Source organism: Cuculus canorus, chromosome 13, assembly GCF_017976375.1.
Source record: "Cuculus canorus isolate bCucCan1 chromosome 13, bCucCan1.pri, whole genome shotgun sequence".
Classification (NCBI taxonomy): domain Eukaryota; kingdom Metazoa; phylum Chordata; class Aves; order Cuculiformes; family Cuculidae; genus Cuculus; species Cuculus canorus.
The window spans coordinates 8,183,345-8,204,717 of NC_071413.1; the positions used below are offsets into that span (position 1 = coordinate 8,183,345).

The 21,373-nt window shown below is 37.6% G+C and overlaps 1 protein-coding gene across 2 annotated transcripts in view; it reads right to left on the reverse strand.

The window, feature by feature from the left end:
* The window catches only part of CDH13 (cadherin 13), a 478,464-nt gene that overhangs the window by 314,464 nt on the left and 142,627 nt on the right, over window positions 1–21,373 (reverse strand). The gene's annotated exons all lie outside the window — the stretch shown is intronic.

Genomic DNA, 21,373 nt, shown 5'->3' on the forward strand with positions numbered 1-21,373 from the left:
TCATCCCATCTCCTTTGCACCCTCTCCTCAGCGGCACAGGTGGATGAGGAACAGGGCAGTACATTCAGTACTCCATAGCTCCTCTCTGGAGCTCCTTCCTCACACCTTTCCCCTGTTCCAGCCTGAGTACCCTCCATGGTCTGCAGCTTCCTTCAGGACACCCATCAGGACTTTCTTCAGCACAACCCTGATGTCGGGTTGTCCAGAAGCTACAGGGAATGTCTCCTCAGACTCCTGGAGACCTTTTTCTCGTTCCATTCACACTTCTTCCCCATCACTCCTCATTCCCAGGTAGCATTTTGCCTCTTTCTTAAACACACTTCCATAAAGGCTCCACCAGTTTCCCCAAGGGGCTCAGCTGTGCCTTGTGGTGGGACCACTGCAGAACCAGCCAGAAGCATCTGGAGCAGCCTGGAAGCAGCTGTGTCCAATCCCTGCAGCCTGGCCTCTCCTCACAGAGGCCCTGCGGTCCCCGCTGCCAGCACCCACCCCCCTGGGCATTGGGAACGGCATTTGGAACTTGAGGTGGGATTTTAAAAGAACAAAATTCTGATCCTGTGTATTTTCTTACTGAGAGTCCCGTTTCTACAGTCACCACAGTTTCTTGAATAAAAATTATCCCAGCACTGGAAAGATGTGCTTCTGCATAAGTTTTAGGCTTTCTTACATATTTTTAACTAAAAGCTGCTCCCATTTCCTCGGCTTTACTTGAGGGCAAAAGAACTATCCTTGGATTCACAGTGGGATAAGAAACTAGAATTTCATCAGCCCATTTACCATTTCATTGAATTTTGCTTAAAGCAAGAAGGATTATAAATAAAAAAGAAAAAGCTCTTTTCCCCTCAGATACTCCATTCTCTCCAGACAATCCTATCTCAGTCCGTCGTGTCGCAGACCCCTGCTCGCACAGTCTTATGTTTCTGCAGCAGAAACAGGAAGGGGTGAAACACAGCGCTGGGGAGCAGCAGCAGTTTAAAACAATTTTGCAGTGCTCAAACCACGCTGGTGTCCACACGGCCCCGAGCTGCGGCTGCTCTCCAAGGCCGTGAAATGCTCACAGAAAGGGTCTTGTGCTCACGGTAGGATTTTAATGGAACGCTCTCTGTTAACAAGGCCTCCCTGGTGTAAAACCATCCATTGCAAATGATATTGATGATATGACAGGCATTTCAACAGATTCACTGCAATCTCCTAAAGCTATCAACTCACAAAAAAAGATGAAATTTCCCTGTCACCACAAATGTGTGAAGTTGAAATTCTCTGTACTAATCACTGTATAGATTGCAGCCTTGATGAATTATAAGCGAATTCTCTCTTAACTCATACTTTTCTTCCCTTTAAAAAACCCAAAACAATCAAATAGAGTCTTAGGAAGTTGCCATTTTACATTGAATAAATACATCCTTCTGGTGGTCAAAGTCTGCTTGTGATCTACTGTCTATTAATAGCTTACAAGAAGAAAAAATATTGGCATCTCTCAGAGAAATCAATTATATCAGGAATAAAAAAGAAAAAAAAAGATCAAAGAAAAGCCTAACAACTATGATAAAGTAATCACTTCAAAACAAATGTCACAATTTAGAGTTACAGCACCTCCCAGCCAAACACTACAGGTCACACTGTGTTGTGGTTCAAAAAGAGGGGTGAAGCTGGCTGGGAATACACTTTTCCCACCTCTCTGCTTAGCATTCACAGACCTTGAGATTCCTGCATTGTTGCCATCTGCAAGCACTGCAGAAATTCAAAGACCACATGCAGATTCGACACATGGAATCAGAAAGTACTTGGATCTATATTCTACATTCCCTTGGAGTTACAAATTTGACAGTTTTAAACTTTCTATATTTTGCTCATCCATTGACCTTGCTTTATGAAACCCTGCAACTTTTCCCAACTAGCGCTGAAGCAGACTTGTTTGAAAGCAGGAAACTGTTTTCTTGCTGCCACATCTCATCCAAAAGCATTGATGCTTTCAGTTCCCAGTTCTACCACGGAAACAATAGTATTTGATGAGGTTAATAGCAAGGAAAGGAAAAGAAAATGAAAAGTCTCTGAGAAGTACTGATATGTAGGAGAGAAATTAGAAGTGGGTAGAATGAAATGAAATGATCGTAAGGATAAAGAATCCTAAAGATTATTTGGACCAAGGGTCACAAGAGATGAAGCTGAAGCCAGTTGTAAAGAGAGCTGATGAGAACTGTAATCTTAGATTAAAATCCCTAGTCTGAAGTTGAGGGCAAATGCAAACTTTTTCAGAATGATTATTCCTCCTAGATTGGTATGATCAGGGAACGTCACACATGATTGCATTGAGTTCCTCATCATTCTCCTGATGCCCCTCAGTAGGAACATTTGCTTCCTTAAGTTCATATGACTTCTGTGGGAAAGACAATGCAGATACCCCACATTTACAGTTCTTGAACTACCCCTGACAGGCTCCAGTAGCAGCTGCACAGTCTGGGGAGCTGGCCTAGGCACTGACCACGCTTTTCTTCCCTGCCAGGCACTCGGGAGAGATCTGAGGAGTTCAGGCTTCAGGAGCTTACTCAGATTTCCTACTTGAGGCATTACATCTATCTCTTAAACAAAACTACAAGTTGCTGACACTCTGAAAATCATGGGCTATTGAATATAGGGCAAATAGAATTTTTAGTTCCTCATCTCTGGTGAAGAATCATAGAATCGTTTGGGTTGGAAGGGACCTTTAAATGCCACCTAGTCCAAACCCCCTGCAGTGAGCAGGGACAGGTAAACTAGATCACATTGCTCAGAGACCAGTCCAACCTGACCTTCAATGTTCCCGGGGATGGGGTGCCTACCACCCCCCTCTGGGCGCCCTGTGCCAGTGTTTTAAACACCCTCATTGTGAAAAATAAAATTAAAAAAAAAATTCTTCCTTATATCTAGTTTAAATCTACGATCTTTCAGTTTAAAACAATTCTCCCTTGTCTCACTGCAACAGGTCCTGCTAAATTCTGCCCCCATATTTCTATAACCCCTCTTTAAATATTGAGAGGCTGCAACAAGAAAGCTTGCTTCGTACAAAAATCCTGTCTACAAATCTCTATGTAAAAGCTATAAAGAGTGATCAACTAATTACTCCTTGTCATCCAAGTACTAACCAGTACAGAAGAAATTAGACAGGGGGTTGTGAATAGCAGTTGTGGGAAGGTTCAGAGGGATATGAAAGAATGTTTTCCAGGTAACCATTAAAAAGAAGATGCTGAGGACATGCTGAACACTTACCATTGCAAGTTATTCAAATACCAGCTTAATCTAAAATTACTCAATCAATTAGATCAATCTCTGCACCTGGTCCTGTTTCAAATCAAGAAAATGGACTATGTGACACATTAAAGTCTTTTCCACACATAGACATCCTATATTCAATTAATGTCCTTGTCCTTTCAGGTTTACATCAGGCCTATATACATGGAGCTCATTCAAGAAAACTACAAAAACGCAGAGTCCTGGACACTGAAATCTCTCCCAAGACTGATGGAAATTGAGCATGGAACTTCTGAATAAAAGATGAACAAGCATACACAAGAAAACAGCTCAGACTCTTCCACCAAAAAGTTTTCTGAACAATCAAAAGTGCCCAGTTTCAAGAAAGTGGCATGAATGTCTTTTTTTCAGAAATAAAACATCTATTACAAAGAGTAATTCCAATTAAGGTCTTTTTAGATTAGTATTTAAACAATCTCCAAAGAGCAAAAGAAAAAAAAAGTTAGTTCCCAAAATGTATGTCAGTTGGATGGATAACCTATGCTCTAAGTGGTCTGCAAATGTTCATGGAGAGAAGAGACCAAATCATCTGGCAGTCTGCCTGAAAAGAAAAGGTGGTCTCCCAATATGTAACACTTTGCTGCTTGGCAACCGTTTTGACACCTGACCCTCATGGTATATGATGATTTTTATGATGTTCACGCATTTGTGATGGAGATGACGTGTGATGAAAGACACAAGACGGATAACTGACATTATTCATACTATCCAGCTGTATCATAACAGACTGCATGAATAGAAGCCTGATGAGAGTGGCCACACACACTAAAACATCCATGTCCTCCTGAATACTCATTTTATCTTAGAGCTTAAGGAGTTTGAAAGGTCTTCAGTCAGAGCAGAGACTGCTTGTCCGTTGTATGTCTGTACAGCACTTGATTCATGTTTGATGCTCAAGGTGCTTAAAGAAGTGCAAAAAGTTACTATTATTAACTGTTCAACCATAGCCTTAAACTAAAATTTTGGCAGTGCTACACCAGACATGACTAGTGATTGTGTCTCATTGACAGGAACTCAATGGGCAATTAAAACAATGATCTAGTATTTATTTACATGGAGGTGAAGTTCTTCATTTATTGATGCATATATGACTCTCTTGATGTTGCTAGTCATGCTCCAGCTGCCAAATGAACATCTTTATTGTACTTAATATGCCATATGGTATGAGACAGGCTCCAAAACTCTATGCAAGCAAAATGAAAACACTGCCAAGCATCTCCCAATGAAAAACAACATGCATGTCACTCATCACTCTGTTCATTTCTCAGCCTCCTCTACTTAACTTTAACTCTTTTTCACATGTGAATTGTACAGAATATTTTGCTCACCAAGCAATCTTCACTATTGGTAATACCTGCACACAACCCAAGGCTTTAATTGCTGACTTTGAGTTTCTTATTATCAAAGGACCTGTTGAAAAACAGCTTCTTGTGCAAGATATCAAGTCCATTACTGTAACAATGGTAAACTGAAGTCACAATTGGAAATGTTACCCTTTGCATCTCAGCAAGAAATCTCACATTCCTGGGATTCATCATTTCAGTGCATCCTATTCTCACTGTTATGATGCGCCACATAGGTGAGGTTTCTACACAACTGTGATATTTATGATAATGAACAACAGATGTTTTGAAGAGTATCATTTTAAAACATTGAAAGGTTAGCAGTTGGAGTCTTCTAAATGATATGAAAAGAAAGCAAACTGAAATGAATTTCTTATATTCAAAAGCATAAATTTGACCCATCTATTCCTCTTCCAAATAATCTTTTATACTTTATTTTTCAGAAATTTAAATTGTTTTGAATAGAAACACAGAATCCTCTATTTTCTCTTTAACAAAATCTCTGCAGAGGTATACTGAATAATTAAATACACATATTTATCTATAAGCACACAAAAACTTACTCTGCATTCATATTTTTACGTTAGCTAATGATTGCAAGCAACGAAATGGCTCCTTACTGAGGAAATGTCACATTGAAAATACAAACACACACACGAATTACTCTATCAATGAAGGTTAGCATCCTCCTTATAAATACAATCTAGTCTAGTTCAAATCAGTGGGAATTGCAGCACTGACCAATACTGTTTTTTTTATACTTTTTATCAAGTAACTTTCGATCATATTGAAATCACAGGTCAGAGCTGCGCCTATGAGAGGTCTAGAGGTGCAAGAGAAGCATGTTACAGCTGCACAAAACCAAGTTAACATTCCAGCCCAGCAGGGATCCCTCAGCTCTGCTAAGGAGCCCTTCCTGCTCAATGATATTAGCAAAATACAGAAGTTAGACAGAAAATGGGAAAGCTGAGCTTCATTAGCTACAGACAGAGAGAAGTGAAGGTTGAAGCAAAGAGAAATACTTCTGAGTGCTGTTGTTGTACATAAAAATTCATCAAGTATCATGACCCAGCAAAGCTCTTGTGAGCAATAAGACTGATGCTGACGGAAAACAGCAGGCCAATAACTAAGGAGATGGTAACTGGCCACCACGTGATGGCATTCACAGGACTGATGAACGCTTGATTCTGATACAGGTTGTCACACAGTAGCTCAACTCAAACTAATAGAAATACAAAGCGTCATGAGTCTACAGAGCCAAATTATCCTATCAATGCAGAGAGGATGAAATCCAACTTGCAACCAATACATCTGGACAACCTGAATCCATCCAAGAACAAAAGAGGAAACAGTCACAACTAATGACAAAGGCAGTTGAAAACCAAAAGAAATCCTGCTTTTCGAGCCAACAATACCGTCAACTGGGAGAAACAGCTTCTCTTCCTTACTTTGAGATGCTTTCAAAATCATGACTTGGACATGAGTTCCAGAATGTGTTTATTTCTGCTGTTTTTCTACAAGAATACCTGAACAGCAGTAGGAAGAAGAACAGAAAGAGAGCAGTGCTTCCCCATGACACTTTTGGGGACAGACTGAAGTTCAGAGAGGACACTATCAACAGTCAAGTCATACATGCTGTTCCTTAAGATATAAGGTTATTATTACTTCATATTTAGTATATATACACATATATAAACAATGGATTTGGCGATAAGAAAAGCTACAAGCACAACTAAACGATTTCTTTAAAGACAGGAAAAAAAATATTGAATATTTAAGAAAATAAAATTAAGTTTATGAAAATATTTTTGAAGCTACTTTTAAACAGTTTGGTGCTAAATTCTGGCTTTCAGCAGTAGAATTGCTACAGAATGTTTGTTTCTTTTTAAAGAAGTCTAACAAGCAATAGTAGATTATTCTCTCCCACTGCATGTTTATGATTCTCTTCTGTCTATATATTATATTCTTTGTGTGCCCCCAAAATAAATTATAATGACAACTTATTTAGCATCCAGATAATCAAAAACCGAGGAAACAGGATCCATAGAACAATGTTCATCAAAATATAACAAAAATTGCTTAATACAATCAAATAGATATCTGTTATGTATTCAACTTTTTTTGAAGAACAAGTATGAAACAAGAATTTATCATGGCATACACATTCTCTACAAAAACTGATTACATAGACTGTCAAACATCCACACACAATTTGTGCAATGACCAGATTTGAGCGTAGCCCTGTTAAAATGCAAAGATGACACCAACAGTTCGCCCAGCAGGCGCTAGGGTGTACGTATCCGCCGCCCTTTAGAGAATACCCTTCCCACAGTATAAATGGTGCCTATTAATAGTCACAGGTTTTTCCCATGCTGTCAAAATGCGTGGCAAAAATATATCACAAGCAGCAAATAAGCTTCCTCCAGATCAAGAAAAATGAGGGATTTCATCCAGAAACCAGCCACAGTCAATAAGTGGTGCAATGTTTTCACTTGAAGAATCACATTGGTCCCTCTCCTGTGTTACCTGGCTACCACCAATAGAACGCGTAGAGCTGTAAACATTGCTAACAATCATCTAGTGCGGTTCCCATGAGCCATAAGTGATATCGTGATGAGTATGACCTGTGATTCCAGACTGAGTGGCTCTCTCTCTACTGAAGACCCATATTAGCAGTGCTCTGCCCTCTCTCTTCACCTTTTGCTATACCCAGCGCTCTGCTCCGGCATCCTTCCACATCTCACAGAGCTCTGCCTCTCTTCTCCTTGGACATCACACTACAACTTGGCCAGATACGAGCATGGCATCTGCTACCCTGAGCTAGAGCTGAACAACCCTGCCCTAAAACCAGAAGCGTTGCAACCTGTATCAGCCCAGCACCAAAGTAAAACTGTATTAGCCCTGCAGCACTAGGGTTGCTGCCTGAGTTTCCACTGAGTATTTTCAGAGTACTATGCCAGCAAAACGGCTCTTTCACTACCAAACTCAAGGATTCCTGCCTCTTTCAGCACAGCTTCTTCTTACCTTTTCCACCATGCTCCCCTCTTTCCTTTCTCCGGGAAAGAAAGATCCCTCAATGCCATCTCATGCTCTTCAGCAAATGTATTCTACCAATAAGGCTCCATCAGCAGTCTCTGGTTGTTTGACATTACAGGAAAATACAAATGCTAAACCCAAAACTGAAGGCATTCCCTCCTTCCTCCAGCAGACTTCACCAGCTCACATGATGTGATACCTTCACACATCATTTTGCTGCCCATTGTCTCGTTTAAGGCAAAAATCTAGGCAAAGGGAGGGAGTGGTAATGAGTTGTTCTCAGCTGGAAGTTATCTTGACTTACTCATCACAATGGAGACACATTACTGACTGATCTCCTGGGTCAGTGGCTGCAGTACGAGGCATGGTAATACTATAGCTTCTGCTGTATGCCCTAGAGAAAAATCACTGTTTCAACAAAAATATGATGTCAGCAAGTGTGTCTGAACAAAAATAGGTAATCAAAGCTTCAGCTCTTTTATCACAGTCATCAATCTTCTGAGCACAATGCATAGTTCAGTTTAAGTGAAGCTGTTGTCTCTTTGTAAATGCAGAGGACACTTAAACTGACACTATATTTGTGAAGCTACATTCTCAAGGGAAATGTCACATCCATGCAGGGCTACGACATTTCACTATTTACACTGCATGATTCTGAACAGTCCAAATGACCCCAAGCTCAGAAGCAATATCTAGAAAAGATTCTTTTTAAATTCATTAGTTTCAGCTAAAGGGTTTCCCATTGCAATGCAAATGATCGATATTGTTCCATTTTAGTAGATTTACATAACATTTTGCTAAGAAGCCCAAGAGAACATAAGATGAAATTAACTTTAGAGTCTTACAAAATCTGCACTGTCTGAATCTGAGACACAAGCAGGCAGAATCAAATAAATTCAAATGTATTCAATATGTTGTGGCTCTACACATCACTGTGAGAAGTTCGTCAATGTGAAATTAATTGTATCTTACACTGTAGGAAGATGGGACAAAAATCTGAGTTGCTACAAGAATTCCCAGTGGGTTATAATGGATAATTTCCTTTGAATGCTGGCTGAATAAAGCATCAAAAGGCAGCGCACTACTGACCATGAGTTTTCTTGGCTTCTGCACAAGCACACATCTGATCTTTGAGCAGCGACCATTAAGTGCTACCCAAACCAAATCTTTTGATATATGTAATTTATTGAAAACTGATCCCTTGGTATTGTATTCAGCAAAAGAAACAGTGTCCCAGGAGATTTAACTATATAAATAAATTGTTGCCAGCAGATGTCAAAAAGTAAAAACAAGCAATCACTCACAAGAAGCAACTACTGTGCAACCAGAGCAAAAAGTACCTTATTTATGCCAGTATGTTTCTTTAAAAGTCTGCAAAGCCACAAATTTATTTAGTAAGGGATTTCAGTTAACTAGACAATTAGCTGCAGGTCATGGGGATTTTTTCCCTCAAGTTCGCAATTAAAACTGTTTGTTTTCAAGGTCAGTTTGTTATAATTACAGTGATCTGTCATTTCTTAATGTGATCCGTCATAACTTCTTGTTTCCCCTTTGTAATTATTTCTTTTTTTTTGTGGCACAAGCTTCTGTCAACACTCAACTAAGACCAGTTTTCTGTGAGTCTTCAGTTAATTTAATTGGAATTTGGCTATATTATGAGAAGAACATGAGATTCACTAAATTACACACGCATTTAAAATTTGCCTGAAGTTTGGGTCATTAGTAAGAAAGCTTACTAATTGTTAGAAATGAAATATCAGGCCTCATTGGAGGAATAGATACTTTGTTTGCTCCTTCAGTAGTAAGTACAAATACAGTAATTTGAGGATAGAAAAAAGAAATTACTATAGTAAAAAAATTATCTTTATTACCAAATCTACGGTAGCCACTCATGCTCTTGTACATTTGCTTTTTTTCAGAGGTGGAAGGAAAAATTACTGCTTGGTATCCCTTTCTTGCTCCAGTAGTACCTTGCAACAAGATGTCAAAGCACAGGAGCTTTTCACTAAATAAGCTATCAAATACGAAGTGCTTTTTACACACTACGAGCAGATACTGTCCAGAGGCAATATTGCTCCCATCTTCTCAGTCTTGGGTCTTGGTTTGACCTTTGGTGTGAAATCACAACTAATCTTTCAACAGTGAGTCTCACAGGCTGCTTCCTAAGCTCAACACTCTGATAATCAATCAGCAAAACTATTGGTCCGCACATTCTAGAAAATGTTAAAAACAACCCAAGCATGTGGACATCTGCCCTTCTTCTGAAAACATAATTATTATAAAAGTCTTTTTTGATGTACAATGATGTTTTCTTAAAAGATATCCCCGGGAATAAAGCTTTCAGCTTGTGCCATGTGCAACCGATCTCCAAATAGCACTTGGTGGTAGGAGGTTCTTTCAGAAATAGAGACTGACGCATCGTTTACAATACATAAAAGGAAATGAGAGTGAGTAATAAATCCATTCTGTAATGTTTTCCTTTCAAAATGGATACTGTAGGTTGCTGGCCTATTTTCCCAGCTGCTGAATGAGTAATGCCATGCCTGAAAATCTGCACAAACCATTATTCAGTACAGTGTTCAACTTTCCCAGTGAAAATCTGAAACCATGGTTCTCCTGTTTCCAGGGGAAAACTTTTGCCTTCTCATCTTTTCCGTCAATGAATCTGGCAGAAAAATAACAACTCCTCTTAGTAAGTTTTATCAAATTCTCTCAATTGAGTTCTCTCAACCTTTTTTTAAGAGTCACCAGTAGAAAGTTGATTTTTCTAGGTCTATCCAACTAATTCACAAGTAACAGGCCTACACCCCTTTTCAGTCCTCAGTCTAAAAATTGGGTTATTAAAATATATCCTTTGGATACCGTTTATGAATAGCTTTTCAGAATGCTTTCAAAAATCTAAATTGCATTTAAATTTGTAAAATTATAATAATTGGCAGTGGATCTTCTGTTTTACCCAAGTATCAAGCCGATTCCAAACCACAGATAATTTTATAAACCATGCAAAATCAACTGCTCAACTGCAGCCTGCTAAAGTACTCAATTTAAGAGATTAACGAGGAAAACCACCGCTCAAAACCCTGCTGGATTCTAAGCTTGCTCAACTTATCATCACCCTCATGCTTGGCTAACAGTTAGAGAACTAAATAACCTTGGTCTAAATTTCAACTCTTACACTAAGATCAGACAAATAGCACTGCTGAGAACAATACAATTAAAATTGCACCATGTAATCTTGCTCTGCACAGTCATTCCCAGAACAGTTTCTATTCACGTCAAACATGGGTTTTTATACTTTAAAGAAAGACAGCTTTGGCATCTTCCACAAAAGGACTGACCTGAGGGAAAGTCTATTCTGTCAGTCAGGATCATTTATAAGTAACCTGAAATTTGTTTACATAGATAAACCAAGGAAAGAACATCAGGCTACTGATGTTGCTGCCTCTTTTTAATAACTAAGAAGCAATGTAAAAACCCAACCAGGTAATATGTGCAGCCCAATAGTGATTGTCTGACAAGCCACGTGACACTGCTATTCACATTTCCTACTTGAACAGATGGCGTTGCTATGTGTGCTCACATGTAAACACGTAGCATCGTATACGAAGCAAATGACATCAAAAAATGGTGTCAATTACTTAACACAATCTACATTTCAAATACACATAGTAGCTGATAATGCCATTTGGCTGCTTACTGTTTTCCAAAGACAGATTATCCACTTTCATTTAGCACTGTGTACATAACACTATCAGCCTATAGTTTGCATCAATGCAACCATCACAACAGTTGAGACCAGTGCAGTGTTTAATTCCAAGCCTTTCTGTCAGCTTCTGTCAGGAATATGGATCAGGCTAATAACCGACAGATTCCACAGATATCTGTGACCAATGAATAAAATTTTTCTTTGTGTTAAACAGTCAACAAAAGGCTACAATGAAAAGATATCTAAGCTAACATCCTAGATATGAACACTCAAAATAGGAACTGTCTGTAGAAAAAAAAAAAGCATTACAAGAAAAATGAAAACAGAATATTTCTTGTGTGGGTATTAAGGACACCAGAATATCACTAGTGAATAAACAGCAATATAGTTTTATATTATTTCTTTTTTTTCTTGTGAGTGTCATTTATTTTCATATGCTGATCACGCCAGAGACACATTACACAAGAAACTGGCCCACCACATGGTAATTACAATACTAACTTGGTAACCAATATATAACTAGAATGTTATCACGAAGTGCTCTCTTAAATGTATTAAATCACAGTTATTCCTAAAACTATGTGAATTCCATATACCATCTCAGTCACCAACACACCGAAGTTTGCTGTTCATCCAGTGGCACATCTACATCCACTGATTTCATTTATTTAAAAATCTAATAGTTACTTTCAGTTTTCCAATTCAAATAGATTAAAAAAAATGTGCGCTCTCATCTTCCCTTCTCTTTCCTTAGGACGTGGTATACGTACCCTTAATTGCAAATGCTCTGATGACTGCACTGAGGATTAGTGATATAGATTTCCTACACTATCACCTGACTTTGCAGTATTAGAATGCAGAAACCTTAGCATATCTGTTGTAATAACTGCCTCTTGTTTCACGTTAGAATAACCATAATGATTACAATGCTTATGAAGTTTAAAAAGATGAGATAATAATCAGTCAATCTTTACTTTCCTCCTGGTTTAAAACCCATTAAGAATAAACCCACTGAATCTGTACATTTTTCCAGCTCATGTCTCCTTCCAAAGCATTAGTCTCTTGTGACAAATAAAACACAGTCCTTCAGTACACTGATAAACCTCCTTTGTGTTGCACTTCGCTAATGGCTACAGTCATGGCAAACTGAGAATTCATTTGGTAAATGTGACTTGCCAAAATGTTTCAAGTGACACAACATGATATATTTATACATATAGCTGTTTAGCCACTTCGTAGCTGTTCTATCCAGGAATTGGGGTGTAAATAAAGAATTATGCTATTTCAGAAAGTGCATATGAGACATTTATAGATTTAGGAACAGAAAGGTTATCGGAACTCATCACATAGCAACAAATGTAATATCATCATCTCCCCTGTCTAGCAAAAAATATATTATAAACTCCACTGACTAGTGAGTTAACTTAGTAGTTGAAGTTTAAATGAAATCTACAGCTAATTAAACTTAGCTCAGTGCTTCCGTAGGCTGTATGTTTGCATTTTAGCACATGCTTTATTCTGGAATAAACAGTTGCCATTCACTCCTCAACAGATGGGTCACATTCAAAAGCTGACATGTTCTGAGGAAATGAAAATATAGAAATGCTGCACACTTTCTTACGGTTCCCACGAAAACAAGAACGGTTACATAATGTGTGTAAATACAATGCACAGAAGCAATTTCTGAGAAGACGCTGAGAGCCCTGCTTACTCCAAGAACATGATCAAACTATAGTGTCAACATAGTTTTCACAATGCAACTTTGGTGATGATTCCAGTACAAAAGATTGGTTTTACAACTCCATACTTGTCTTAAACATTTCAAAATGATGGATACAATTATTCACTAGAATCATTTAACAATAGAGAAGAACTTGCATCAATGAATATTAACTAAAAATAAAATTAGTTTTCAAGTACCAAAGGCTTTGTGCATTCAGCCTGCTAGACAATTTTCATTCCCTCCCTCCCCTTTTCTCTCCCCTCTCTGTTTTGCATAAATACGCTATTATTATAAACTCCCACTGTCTTGAATCTGAGGATACACATTATTGTATAAGCAAAGCCCGCTCCTGTGTTTCAATGTAGACTTATACAGGTGCAGCATTACCAGCATACTTTAAAGTTGTTCATCTCCGATTATTTTAGGAAAGCAAAGTCTTAATCATGACCTACAAGACCTTCGTTTTGCAAATCTTTTCATTAAGATGTGCTTGGCAAAGACGAAGTCTAAAGAATACCAGATTTCTTTACAGCCCTAAAAGATGTCCACTAACGTTTTGAAGTTAAGTCAGAGACAAGTCTAGAAAGAGTACATTCTTCACCACGGAAGCTTTCACAGAAAGACTAAATTAAAGACAGAGACTTGAATCCTGAACTGGCATAAACCACGCAGCCTTACTACTCATTCCCCACACAGAATGGTTATCTTAGATGTATCATGATCCCAACATATGAGAAGCTTCCCTGCAGAAGGAATCAGAGTAGCCCTGATATAGTGAAATTTAGTTGCTTGGCCAATCACAATCAAGAAATCAACTATAGACTCTTCACATACACCCACATTTTTACCTGTCTTTGCAGACTAAGCCTTTATACTGTTTGTAGACTCGGTCTCTAGGCTACTCACATGGCTTACATCTTGAGAGCACATGACTGAACAAGCACCAACAACTAATGTGCTAAGTTCCTCAAGGAACTGTTCCTCTTAAGTGATTTACTACTTACGTGCCTGCTTTCCATCAGCTCTTCTGCTGACATTATCTCGCCACAGAAGTTTCTTGTACAATAACTGACAATAATTTATACTGCTCAACTGCAGCCATAGGTCTGTACGGCACTGCTCATACATGATGGTCTAAATCGGCACACCATGGGAAGTTGTATGCACCTCAGAAAAACTGCAGGCATTTTGACTCTAGAGTAAACGCTGGCTTGGGAAGAAATCCAGAACTGCAAGGATAGTTGATCAGCACTCATAAAATAGGCTCAGAAAGTTAACAACCACCTGAAAACATCACTTGACAGTAGAGGGTGTTACGAAGACTGTCAATCTGAAATAATAAAGCTTTTTGTTGGCAGAGGCGTGTTACATTTATTTCATTGTCTTCTTGTACAGAAACAATAGACTTTTCATTTGCACTGACATGGGTTTTAGCTACTAGTACTGAAAATTCATCTGTTCAAAATGCATACTATGACCTACAGAAAACAGGCACAGCCACAGAAACTACCTGAGAAAGTTCATCTCAGGGGAAGGAACGTATATCAAGTGTTGAAAACGTTAGACAGGGATGATCATGTTGCTATTTAAGATTAAAAAAGGATATTTAACATTCAATAGTACCAACATAATCATCCAGCTGTTGCATATGGACAGTAGCTAGACACTAATATTTAGAAAGTCAACCTAGTGTGTTTAATTGCTATCAGGAATGGAATAAATAGCACCAAAGAAACTTCAAAACCATAGCTTTATTCTCATTCCCAGCTAGGCATTATTTATATAACGTGGACTTGCCTTTTAACAGGTAGACACCAGTTCTTCTCTATTTAGTACAGCAGCACAACATGGAATATACTGATGTTATCAAAAAAATTAAGCAAGTTAAAAAAAAAAACAAACCAAACCCACGCAAAGTAAAGAAAACCTAGGTTTTCAAACTCAAAAGAATTTCTGGGCCAAAAAGTAACTGTTCTCATAAGTCCAAAAGATGCATTAAGAGGCTTTACTGCTACTAAATTAATGGGTAATACTTCATAAGTATTACATAAGAAACAGAATTTCAGTATTTTTAAATAAACACTGAGATTAAATAGATTTACAAAAAATTCAAAACCATCACCACTCCACTAAAAATACACCACCTCCCAACCACAAAACTGTTTAGTGTCTTTATCTTGTTTGAAGAACTGTGTGCAGCAAACCGGATAAACAATTTTTCCATTCTTTTTTTACACAGTCCCAAAATCCATTCTATGTAGAAACAAATATTGGTGCTGTGTAAATTAATTTCTTGCTTATTAAAATAATATCACATTCTGAAAGGCACAGAGGGGAATTAGGGATTTCTCTTTTCAGATGTTACGTCCTCCATAAATCTTAAAACTTTATGCAGAATTAATTAAAACACTGCTGCAGTGTATAACTCATCATTATATATATCAGTTAACATTTCTCATTAAGGCTACATATTTTGCAATTGCAGATGCTGCATGGAAAATAAGGTCATCTTATATGCACCCCTCATAAAACAATCTGTGTCATGGATTCATGTTGTTTTGTTTGTAGTTTGTTACATTTTTTTTTCCCCTGGCAGATATCTACATTTCTGCTATTCCTTTAAGACAGTGTTTACCTAAGAAGCAGGAGTTCAAATGCAGCCTTTTAAAAGAAAACCCAAAAAGACACTTCTTGGCAAACATCAGAGCAGAGCAAATAATTCAGAATAATCATTTATTTATTGGCTTTGCCATTTATTTTTCTATTCACCACAGATTGCTAAATTCTTATGTGTAAATTATTCATGATTTTCTGCCAATGCTTCTTCCATTTAAATTACTATGAAAATGTAGTTGCAATTATTCAGATTTCAACATTGGCTCTGTCAGTGTTTGGAGCACTAGTTCTGTTCCATGATTGGTTGCAACTTGCCTATTTGGAATATGTTTCAAACATTACACTTGAGTACACAGTTCAAAATTTACTTTGTCAGGTCTATACTTGCAATTTGGGCTCTGACTATAATGTTTTCTGACATTTCCATACTGACAAAAGCTCTGGTGTAGACAATGCTACATCTTGCTTCAATAGATGTTTCAGTGGCATTATTTCAGTTATTTTCAGTGCCAAAACCATTACCAAAATACGTAAGACAGACAGAAGACTTCTTTGACATTAACTGCCTCTGTGTTTTCTACTGTTTGTAAAGGTGCTGCCTGAGCCAGTAGCACTTTTGCTAACAATCCCAGATGGTTGTTGCCCAAATTGTCCTTAAACTGTATACCCAGCACTTAAGGGAGTAACACCACAGATCATATCCCAGGAGTCCAAAAGAGATGTAAGGGGATGACAACTACCAGTCCTTCAAAACAACAGACTCAGACCTTAGCTCATCAGTCGCTTCCCTCCACCCAGAAGGGAATCCTCTGTCATAGAGAGCTGATAACCACTTCGTCTAAGCATGCTGGCATCCAATCAAGCCACCCCCAGCCAAGTCCCTTTTCTCCTCCAGAACCTCCAGCTCATGCATATGTATAGCAGAAACCCTCACTACTATCCCTACAAATCTTCTCTGCCTGAAAGGAGGTGGTGAAACTTGAGGACAAAGAGAAAGTTCACTACCAAATCAAAGCCACAGTTCCCTAATGTAAGATGAGTCCTCTAAGTTCTTGTTCTTTAGTTCCATTGTTTTGTTTTGTTTCTGGATTTTCTCCTGTTTCATTACCCATGCTTCACACTCAAGTGGAAAGGTGAACATTTTTCACCTCAACGTTAGCATTACTTAAGATTATCACATTTTCATCTCAAAATCTCTAAAGCTAGATGTGAATCTATATTTGCACCCTTATTATCAATTAACAGTGTTTTATACCCAGTGTGTCTCACGTACGTGTTGACAAGTCAAACGACCTGACTACCATGCAGTTAAACAGAGATGAAAAGGAGAGATAGGCAGAAAAAACAGAGCTACAGAAAATACGGCAGTAATAGTAATTCACCATTCTTTCAAACTTTCAACAGTTTACTTTTTCTCCATCACTTTTTCATAAGATATCTCTTGGAAGAGAAAGATTATAATTGAATTTTACAGAGTTAGCAGTAATGCATTTTACATTAGAGAGCGTGATCTTGCTTCACAAGATTGAACAATGCTCGCAAGCCACGCTGCTGACTGTAATCCATTCCCCTTTCCTCAAAACAACAAGCACCAGCAGTGATGGAGCAGGCACTCTATTGGAAAGATCCAAATAAGAAAGTATAATCATGTGAAATATGGCCAGATTACATCCTGTGTTTAAACTACTTATTTCAGGAGTGACGTTTACATAAGAAATGCACCTTTATAATGGTACAGACAATAAAGAGTTAAGTGGTAATATAATCTAAAATTAAATCTAATGTAATCAAAAAAGTCAACATAAAATTAAGCTAGTCATTGTAACTGGGATTTATAAACAAAGCATTTTTAAAGAGGATGTATTTTGTATAAGTTTTTCTTTGAAGTCCCTGGGCAGCACATCAAAGAAGGAAATATAGCACGCTTATTCTCTAGGGACGATTCCTAAAAAATCATCCTGCCACAGAAGAGGGACTCATGAAATCTATACTGGGGACACATTATATCACTCCCCTCAGCAGAACAAACGCGCGTAGGCAGGATCTGTCTATTGCTTTCAATGGAGATTTGATCAAATCGCAGCTGTCTGATAATTACCTTTTGGTACAAAGAACAGCGTACATGCTCCCAAGCAGGGGAATTAGTCATCTCTCTTCAAAAACAAACACAGGAACATGGTGTGCCACTCAGGGAGTTACCCAGTGAGCCGCCTTACCAGGGCTATTTGGAGTAGGTGGAGATTCTCTAATCATCGCGCCCTAATTTTCAGTGGAAAGCAAGGTTGACTCATAATGTGTGAATGCAAAACAGAGGAAGAGATGTGCCTTTCATGCAACTTCTTTCGGTGTCACCAAGCTTTAATATTTTATTTTCAAAAGAATTGGAAATATCGACCTGAATGCTTTCGCAGCCCCAACACTAGAGAGAGGAGCGGAGTAAATCAGTTAAATTAAGGGGGAAAAAAAAAAGAAGAAATCTAGATGGTGCATTGCAAAGTTTTGTGCAAGCCACTGATGCAGCAGAAAATTGATTTTCCCACAGGTTCTGCAGCTTTGCACTGCCTTTTGAAGTACAGAAGCTAAATATATTTCTATTTGTATATTTCTCTGAACAAGAGCCCAAAACATTTTATATTTTTGCTGAACATTTTCCAGCTGATTAATACCGTGTTTACCAAACTAAAAACAGAGGATGGTAACTCCTTGAAGAAGTAATTTTGCCTTTCTCTTCTATTTTAGTAAATTGTTTTTAAATATATGGAGTAAACATAAAACTAAAAAACTGATCCTTATATTACATTTTATATATAGATTTTCTTTTTAATAATGAGCAGTATCAACATAACTGCAAACATCCTATGTACAAATATGTCTTGGATATTAACCATAAATATGGGCTGAAGTTTCATACAACATTAACTAGTCTTTCAATAGAAGGGAAAACTATTGTGTCATTTATCAGATAACATTATAAGAGGTTTCTTAAGTAGAGTCTGACATTTAGTGACTTCTCCTTGTTCTTTCTAGGAAACTTCTTTGCTGTCACAAATACAGCCTGGTTTTTTTTGTTTGTTTGCTTCAGTGGAGAGATTCAGGACATCTATTTCTTGGTTTGACTATCTGTTAGCCTGAATATTTCTGCTGTTACTTCCTCACATGAAGAGGATGCTAGTTCTTGGCTGCTCCAAGTTCTTTTGTAACCACTGATAGAATTGATTAACAGACAGGCTCAGATCTCTAATGTCAAAGTGGTTTCTGCATTGGTCTCAGAAGGTTTTGATTAGGTTATAATTAGAAATTATTCTGTTGAATTGATATATAACTGTCCCAACATAACAGTATTCACAAAAGTGTTGCTCCTTCTCACCTTTCTTCATTTTGACAATTATACATCAGTAGAGCTGAGAGGTACAGGAGAGGATGGAGAGCTTTTTGGTGCCAGGTGCAAGACACACACGTAGTAGGTGACATTTCCTTCTTGGCCACAATGTCACATAGGCTCTTCAGTGTTTTGTGGGGCACAGGAAAACCCATTCTTCAAACTTAGATCACATCATTTCAGTGTAAGGAAACATCTTTACTAACGATTTTGCTGATTTGAACCAGGGCTTCTTTCCAAACCTCATTACATAGCAGCTAATTTCTCATATCTCATTTTGACGTTTTTAACATAGCTCAGTACTTTTTCCCTGCTCAAACCGTTCTGTATTTTGTGTAGTGTACTGGTTATAAACAATGCTAAAATTAATTCGTATCTCATGCATTCAGCTTCACACCAATTTAATCATTCTGCTGTGTGTTTACTCAGATAAATACCCAACAATGTTATTGACACTTCAAAGAAAATAAGCTATTTTCTTTATGCACGTACATCAGCACTGTTCATACTCACTAAAAAAAAAGCAGGGAAGGATAAGATCAAAAATAATCCTGGTTTAATCCAAATTCCATTTCCCCAATTTCGCAAGCATTGTAGTGCAAATATTTCACTAAATTATACTATTCTATCCTACAAACAGCAAGGAACCATAAACACACTGATTAGTCAGGCCCTGTTCTGAATAGCATTAAAATGATTTATTTTTCCTCACACCTCTCAACTATTTCTCATTTGAGAAAGCTGTTCGTTTTAGTCCTGGAATACACTCCTTTCCAAATACACTGAAGACTCCTGACACTTTATGGGGGAAAAAAAATATTTCCATCAGAAATAAATAATATAGCAAGGTAATAGAAAATAATATTTTTTGCACTGAATGAATTGATTTTCCTGCATCAACACGTTTAGTTCTTAATGCTTGAACTTATCAGGGTAAAGGAAATATTTATGTTTCTATAAAACTAATAAGACAATGCTTCCTTACCAGCCTTACCTAAAGCTCTGTAATATCATTGAGAAAAAAGCTTTAAAAACATCCAAGAATTATATTTTTTTTTAATATCAAACTACAAATATTTCACAGGAGCATGCTACATCTACTTTGAAAATTTGGAATAAAAAAACCCGTTCTGTTTCCCTCTCCTGATTGCACAATTTCATTTCAACATTCTCTTTGTGGTCCTAGATATAACTTTCATAAACTTATCCAATACTGATGTTATATTCAGAATCTGGTAAACATACAAACAAAATGTTGTGTTATTAGTGCTGTTAGAAGTTTTGCTAACAGTAATCTTTCTACTACAACATTTTTTCATTGTTATTCTATAGCTTTGATTTTTTACCTAGATATACAAGAAATTACTTTGTTGTGGTTGTTTTGGGGTTTTCTTGTTTATACAAAATGTGCAAATCACTATTGGACAAAGACTTTTCTCAAGACCAGATTCAGTTTGTATTGTGGCTTCTTAGATTACTGTACTGTTACAACAGGATGAAATATAAAGAATAAGACACTGATGCGCAGAAAAAGTGACAAAAATCAATGTTACACAGCAAAGCATTTTCTTAGAGTTGAAATCTGACATCCATAACACCACAAACAACATTATGAAAGTTAATGCTGTAATACAATGCAGGCTGACATCTTAGGTAAAGAAAACAAATGGTTAACTTGCTAAAGCTGATGCGCAGACAAAGTTTTCTGGCCACTAACAAATTTATTCACTAAATAGTACAACTACTGGATTCCCAAGAAAATTTAGGGATATTGAAGCTGTGTCCGTTTAAGTATTTGATGTGATGAAGGCATTAGCAATAACGCTGGGGGAAATCAAAATCGGTTTAACGTATTTGAGTTTGCAATTTCACAAGTTTGGCTTAATGAGACCTGATCTCCTGTTTCTAAATTACACTTTTCTGCAGTCTTACATGGAGTATTATTTAAATTGGTATAGGAAAAGTAAGATCCCAAGTATTCTACTCAGGTCCACAAGAACAGCCACAATGATTTTGGATTCAGGTTCAACATCTAACCTTTCATGCAGAGACTCCAGCAAAGGGGTCTTATTCCAGAGTTTTCAATACCACTCACTAGTTCTCAGGACTGAGGTTACAGCATTGGGGTGAAAGCCTCTCAGATTAACTGAGTGAATTAGTGAAACTGATATTTCTCCCTCGTTATCACAGTTTGCTCATTCACAACAAGTGGCTGCTATCCAAGGAGTTGGCATATTTTTCCCATTAACAGGTGCTTAAAATTGCATATAAATCTTCCCTTC